At 42.6% G+C, this 6828-nt stretch overlaps 1 protein-coding gene across 7 annotated transcripts in view; it reads left to right on the forward strand.

Moving 5' to 3' along the window:
- Positions 1 to 443: 443 nt before the first annotated feature.
- The window catches only part of P4HA1 (prolyl 4-hydroxylase subunit alpha 1), a 68008-nt gene continuing 61623 nt past the window's right edge, over positions 444 to 6828 (forward strand). For all 7 annotated transcript variants that reach the window (XR_005200143.1, XR_005200145.1, XR_005200144.1 and 4 more), the window contains exon 1: positions 444 to 762. The gene's annotated coding sequence lies outside the window, so the exon portion shown is untranslated. The remainder of the gene's footprint in view (positions 763 to 6828) is intronic.

Here is a 6828-nt window from a genome sequence, read left to right on the forward strand (position 1 = left end):
GGTTGTTAATGCCTAGTGTTACACACGACTGAGGCAGGATTATGAATTCAGATAGCCTGACCCCGAGCAGTCAGTCTGCTATCTACTGATAAGTTATAAAGGTAGGAAGTAGAGCAAGATTAGCATAAAATGAGTGCTGAGATGTGAGAGGGAGTTTAGCAAAGCAAAAAGCCTTTAGGGACAAGACAACTGAGATACCAAGATTGAAATTATATTATTTTCCACCCTAGAAAAATTCTGCTTTACTTTCCACACTCTCAGGTTCCTCTTCTAATTTTTAAGATATTTTACCGCTGGTGGCCTCGTCGCTTAGGCCTGACGCTGACGCTGAAATCAACAGGAGCGGGGCGGGGGGCGGGGGACGGGGGAGAACCTGTGGTAACCACAGTAACGGTGGCGGGGCGAGAACCCTGAGCAAGCGCGTTACATCCCAGGCCCTCTCGCCCACCCCACGGCGGCCGGTCCCGGCCCCTCCTCTAGGCCTCAGACTCCACGGCCCGGCCACGGGTGGGGGCAAGAGGCCCGGGCTGGGCGCCTGCGCAGTCGCCGAGGCGCTGGTGTGATCGAGCTCACGTAGCGAGGGCTGCAGTCGCCTCCTCCCTGGCGCTGCCGGCGCGGCCTAGAGGTTATAAAAGGGCTAGCGGGCTCCCTCTGCTGCCCAGTCGCGCCGCCAGCGGGCTGAGGGCCGGGGTGTAGACAGCTGCTCCGAGTGGAGGCGACAAGAGACTGAAGAGCGCGCCGCCCTGCCGTCCCACTTCCCAGGTGAGACGCTCCCTCGACCCCGCAGGCTGAGGTTGAGGCCACAGGCCAGCAGTGGTTCTTCTCGGACGGCTGCGGCGATCCGGTCCTCCCCGCTGTGGTGGGACCGCTGGGGCGGGGATTCCCCAGGTTACCGCAGCAGCCTCGGTACCTTCCCCGCGGGAGTCTCGGCCCTTCGCCCTGCGCCACGCGACTCCCGGCGGCTCCCCTCCTTCTTGCCCCTCTTCCCGCCTCCGTCCCCTGGTGCGCCTCCGGCCCCTGGGGCTGCTGCAGCCTCAGTCCCCGCCCAGGGACCAAGACTTTCTTGAATTTTCCTTCCCGGGAGGAATCACCCTGTTGATTTTTTTTTCCCCCAAGTTCTCCCGCACCTGGTCCTCCCTAACGAGACAGAGGGGAACGCGAGCGCGGGGCGTGGGCTTTTGGCCGCCACAGCCGCAGATGGTTTGCATGTGACGGTGGAGAGAGGATTTTAAGGCTTGGAACTAAAGCCGAAGCGCGCCAGGCATTTTTGCCCTATTGAAAGTCGTCAGGAGCGGGGGGGACCCCCCCCCCCAGAAAGTTCCGGCTGAACTCATCTGTTGCGCGCTGCCGTGCTGCCTCAGCAGCTAGACGTAGCCCGGGGCGCCGAGTTTTGTGCTCCTCGCACCCAGGAAGTCGAGTCTTTGGTAACCTTGTCGTCAGGGAAGCTTCCTTCCCTCTTCTTCCCCAGAACTTGTTTTTAAAGAGACAAGAGCTCTTCTCTCAATCTCTGTCTCTGTGTCTGTCTCTTGTCAACGGAGAATTTGCAGCTTTTAAAAGTCCACATCAGTCCAACAAATTCTATGGTTGTGTAAGGATTTTGAGTTGGATTATATGACTGGCCCCCGGATGTATGTTTCAATGGGGAGGAAGGATGGTATGATAAGTATGAGAAACTCTCTCTTAAATAATCGAGTCTGTTAAATACAAATTCAGTGTTTAGACACATCTTACGCGTTCCGAATAGAGTGAAGACTTTTGGAATTTTGCGCTGTTTTCTTTAAGAAAGGTTTGAAGAAGCAGCTGGATCCTCTTTTAGGAATTGATTTAAAAGGCCAGAGAGACTTGCCAATTTCCACTTAACTGTTTCTGGTTTCTCCGAGAGCGGTGGTTCTTGGACTTTCCCTTGGAAGGCACTCGGAGGGGATGAAATAGCCACTACGTGGGGGCGGGGGAGGGGCAAAGACGTGGCAGCAGTGTTCTTTCATCAATTTTTTACTCTCTCTCTTTTTAAAGTTCTAGTTAGAAACATATTTCCCCTTTTAGGTTTAGATATAGCTTATGAATGAGGCTAGTCTTTTCCTAAAATAATCAGATGAAAAATTCAGCCTGCATAGCAGGAACATTGGAAGTTAATTTAAAAAACAAACGGATTTTTAAAATCAAGTTTCTATGGAGAAAATGGGTATCCTAAGAGGATATATTAAAGAAACTGAAAGTGAACAATCTCAAATATATTTTGCCTTGATTTGAAATGTGAATAGACACCCCTTGATTTCTTTTTCTTTTTTTTTTTTTTTGGCTTGTGAGTGTAATTTAAGAATCTTAAATATGAACTTCAAATTTTACTTCTTTCGTTATGTGAGCAGCATAGATTTTATAACTTACCTTTAATAATAGTTATGGTCTGTTTTGGTTTTGGGACATTGTGCCTTAAGTCCTGCCACTGTTTTTGATAGCTGATGGCAAATGCTTCTTAGATTTACATATACTAACTAGGAAAAGGACTATTTCTGTCTCTTTTAAATGGATAGTGCTGTTTTTATTGACATTTTCATGAGTTTTATTTTGAAGTACTGAAAACCAGGACTTTCGTAGGACTTTGGCCAGTTTGTATTTTGATGGTAAAACAGATGAAAAATATGTACAACTTCTAATTATGCCAAAAAAAAAATAGTGCAAAAGACTATAGAAAAAAAAAGTTATATAATGTCTGTGTAGTGAGGGTTGTTGCAGATGAATCTTGGCTTTTTGGCAAGGAGCCATTAACCTTTTCTATTGTTGAAGAGTAAGCTGTATATTGAAAAGCAGTATTTTTCAGTAGGGCAAAAAAGTTCAAAAGGCATTTATTCCGGGGATGAAGCAAGAGCTGGGATAGCCATAAACCTTGTGAGCCTGCCTTTCTGTGGAAGCAATGCTTTATTTTACTTAGCAACCAGTTATCACGTAGGATGTAATTATTGCTCTTGAATGTATCTATGATATACATAATAGTGGTTCTCAAACTATTTTAAGGTCATGAAATCCTTTGAGAACCTTATGGAAGGTGTGGTCCTAGGTCAGAAAATGCAAATACACCCTACATGGAATTTTATGTGTCACTTCCTGCTCCTCATTCAAGTCCATCCATAAACTCTGTTGTAAGAACCCCTAAAAAGTAAAATAGATGTGAAGCTACTCTTTAAGAATATCTAGGCACGTTGAATATTTCTGAAAATTGAGCTGGGCATATCTGATTGGACTCAGATGACCTTAATACATTTTTGCCCAGAGGGTTTTAACAAAAGTTAATAGGTTATTAGAATTGTTGAATTGCTAAATTGTCTAGTCTGTGAAAATATATCATATTGCATGCTGTCATATATGGTAACTTATCTTTGGTTCTCCATTCTGAAAGTGGAACAGGCTTGGAAGTAAACAAAAATAAATTGCACAGGCCCTTGGCATTAAACTTTATTGCTTTTCTTGAAGTGAGATCTTGAATCTTGTAATTAAACAATAACGTGTTAAGTTTAAATATATGAATATAAGACAGACCAAATAAAATGAGTATATATGTGAAACTAGTTAAAGCTTTGTGTTTCTACTCAACGAAATTTACTTGTGTAAATTGAAGCTGTCCTGTCATTAGTTTTTCTCTAGCCAAATAAGAATTGCACCTGGATCAGGTGCAGTGGCCCATGCCTGTAATCCCAGCACTTTGGGAGGCTGAGGTGGGTGGATTACAAGGTCAAGAAATTGAGGCCATCCTGGCCAAAATGGCAAAACCCCGTCTCTACTAAAATTTCAAAAATTAGCTGGGCATGGTGGCGCACCCCTTTAGTCACAGCTACTCGGGAGGCTGAGTCAGGAAAATTGCTGGAACCCGGAAGGCAGTGAGCCAAGATTATGCCATTGCACTCTAGCCTGGTGACAGAGCGAGACTACATCTCAAAAAACAAAAAACAAAAAAACAGCTGGGCATGGTGGCTCATGTAATCCAGCACTTTGGGAGGCTGAGGTGGGTGGATCACCTGATGTCAGGAGTTTGAGACCAGCCTGGCCAACATGGTGAAACCCCATCTCTACTAAAAATACAAAAAATTAGCCAGGTGTGGTGGCATGTGCCTGTAATCCCAGCTACTCTTGAGGCTGAGGCAGGAGAATTGCTTGAACCGGGGAGGCAGAGGTTGCAGTAAGCCAAGGTCGCACCATTGCACTCCAGCCTGGGCAACAAGAGCAAGTCTCTGTCTCAAAAAAAATAAAATAAAATAAAAAATAAAAAAATTGCACCTGAACAGAAGCTTAGGCAACTCAAAAGGACTCTCTTTTAGGTTAGATACAACAGCAGTTTTTAAACTTGATGTGACGAAAACTATTCTTTTTCCTGGTCTTCCTGTGGATGATGAGTATGACAGTATATTTGGTTCGACATTTGCTAAAAATACATTATATAGATTCGGACTTCTTACCAAACTGCCATCATTGGTGAGTGAGTACTATGTTGGACTTCCTCTTCTTCCTGTTCAGTGTTTCATATAAATGTGTCCCTATGTTATTAGTTTGCTTATTTCTTATTTAAATAGTAATATTTAATGGAATTAGTACTCCACCTTTCTCTCTCTCTCTCCTTTTTTAAAGAGATAGGATCTTTCTCTGTTGCAGTGGCATGACCATAGTTCACTGCAGCCTGGAACTCCTGGGTTCAAGCAATCCTTCTGCCTCAGCCTCCTGGTGTAGCTGGGAGTACAGTTGCATGCTACCATACCTAGCTAATTCTTAAATTTTTTGTAGAGATAGGGTCTTGCTCTGTTGACCAGGCTAGTTTCGAACTCCTGTCCTGAAGTGATCCTCCCACCTCAGCCCCACAAAGTGAGCCACCTTGCCTGGTCATCCTTGCTTTCTTGTTGGACACTTGAGCTGTTTCACCATTGTAAGTACTGCAAAGAGAGGACTGTAATTTAGTGGTTTATCAACCTGTATAACTACAATAAACTTTAACCAATTTTAAAATTTATATTTAAATTTTTTTTTTAGAGACAAGGTCTTACTATGTTGCCCAGGCATGGTGGCTCATGCCTGTAATCTCAACACTTTGGAAGGCCGAGGCGGGAGGATCATTTGAGGCCAGGAGTTCAAGACCAGCCTGGTCAGCATAGTGAGACCCCATCTCTCTACAAAAAAAATTTTTTTTAATTAGTGGAGCATGGTTGCATGCATCTATAGTCTAAATACTTGGGAGGCTGAGGCGGGAGGATTGTTTGAGCTCAGGAGTTGGGTTCAAGTAGTTACAATATGCCCAGTAGACTAGAGGAGAATCAAGAGTGATGAGAAATGTTTCATAGAAGTAGGACATAAAAATTACATGATATACCACCATGTTGCTAACATTTTACTGGCTATTAAATCTGTAAGCACTGCATGGAAATGCATGTCTAGATTCACATCCTCTACAACCATGAATTCATTTTTCCCTGTTGTAGTGTATATAGTCTTATTTTGTCCATCTTTGCCTCAACTTGAGGACTTTGGTTCTGGCATTAGAATAAAGAGAGAATTGAAGGCTAGAAAGATAAGAGGTAGACTGGGGTAAATAACAGTGGAATTGTGGCAGAATAGTCTTTGGAGGGATGAAGTTGAGTATACTTGGGCCTCAGAGCAATAATCGATTTGTTAGGAGGAAAGGGACTGCTAAAGCCAGTTTTAAGTATTCTACTCTGACCTGAGTGGCCTTGGTTTAATAGTGTATATTCAGACATAAGAGTATATTTAACTTTTTTTGTACTAAGAATAGTAATGTTATAGGTACATATGATACTTTGGCCTTCATCTCTGCAGGGTAATTTAAAAAAAGCTTCTCTAGATATTTCCATTACAGGAATCAAAGTTATTTGATTTTTGGAACTTCAGTAAAACCCAAGAATGAATAGCTAACAACTGCTATACAAGTAATAAAATTAAAAGGCATTGAACATTATATGAAACATCAGGTATCCTGTTACATGTGTCTGCAATATTGATTAACTGATTTTAAGTAGGCTCAAGACTTCTCTTATAATTCTAATCTTATATTAACTAGATTTGCATATCCAACTTCTCCAAAAATATCAAGAAATGTTTATTTTAGGATGGGTGTAGTGGCTCACATCTGCAATCCCAGTGCTTTGGAAGGCTGAGGCCGCTGTATCTCTGGAGCCCAGGAGTTCAATGCTGCTGTGAGCTCTGATTGTTCCACTGCACTCCAGCCTGGGAGACAGAGCCAGACCCTGCCTCAAGAAGAAAAAAGTTGGTGTTTCTAAAACCTAGTGGTTGAATTTAGGACTTCAAAACATTATTTTGTGTGTGACCTTTGTTCTTGTGCGATGTTTCTGACAACCTTCCTCCTTTATTTTAAACTCGGGCAACATAGTAATAGTCAAAGGTTACATGAAGAAATTCTCAAATTTACATGATTTCAAAATTTACAGTTCTTTTAACCTCAAAGATATTTTGAAAATAGACCTCGCCGGGTGCGGTGGCTAACGCCTGTAATCCTACCACTTTGGGAGGCCGAGGTGGGTGGATCACCTGAGGTCAGGAGTTCAAGATCCGCCTGGCCATCATGGTGAAACCCCATCTTTAGAAAAGAAAAAGAAATGAAAATAGACCTCAATTTACTATGCCTGAATTTAAACAACTTAGTATTATATTTGAAAATAGCGAATAGTGACCATCGCCACCAAGTGGAGTAATAGTGATAAGTAAAACACTAATCTTTGAGGTAAGGGTGATTACTAATAAATTGAGTTAATTTATATATTTATATATATATATATATATATATATATTTTTTTTTTTTTTTTTTTTTTTTTT

The sequence above is a fragment of the Cebus imitator genome, unplaced genomic scaffold, assembly GCF_001604975.1.
Source record: "Cebus imitator isolate Cc_AM_T3 unplaced genomic scaffold, Cebus_imitator-1.0 Scaffold52, whole genome shotgun sequence".
NCBI lineage: Eukaryota > Metazoa > Chordata > Mammalia > Primates > Cebidae > Cebus > Cebus imitator.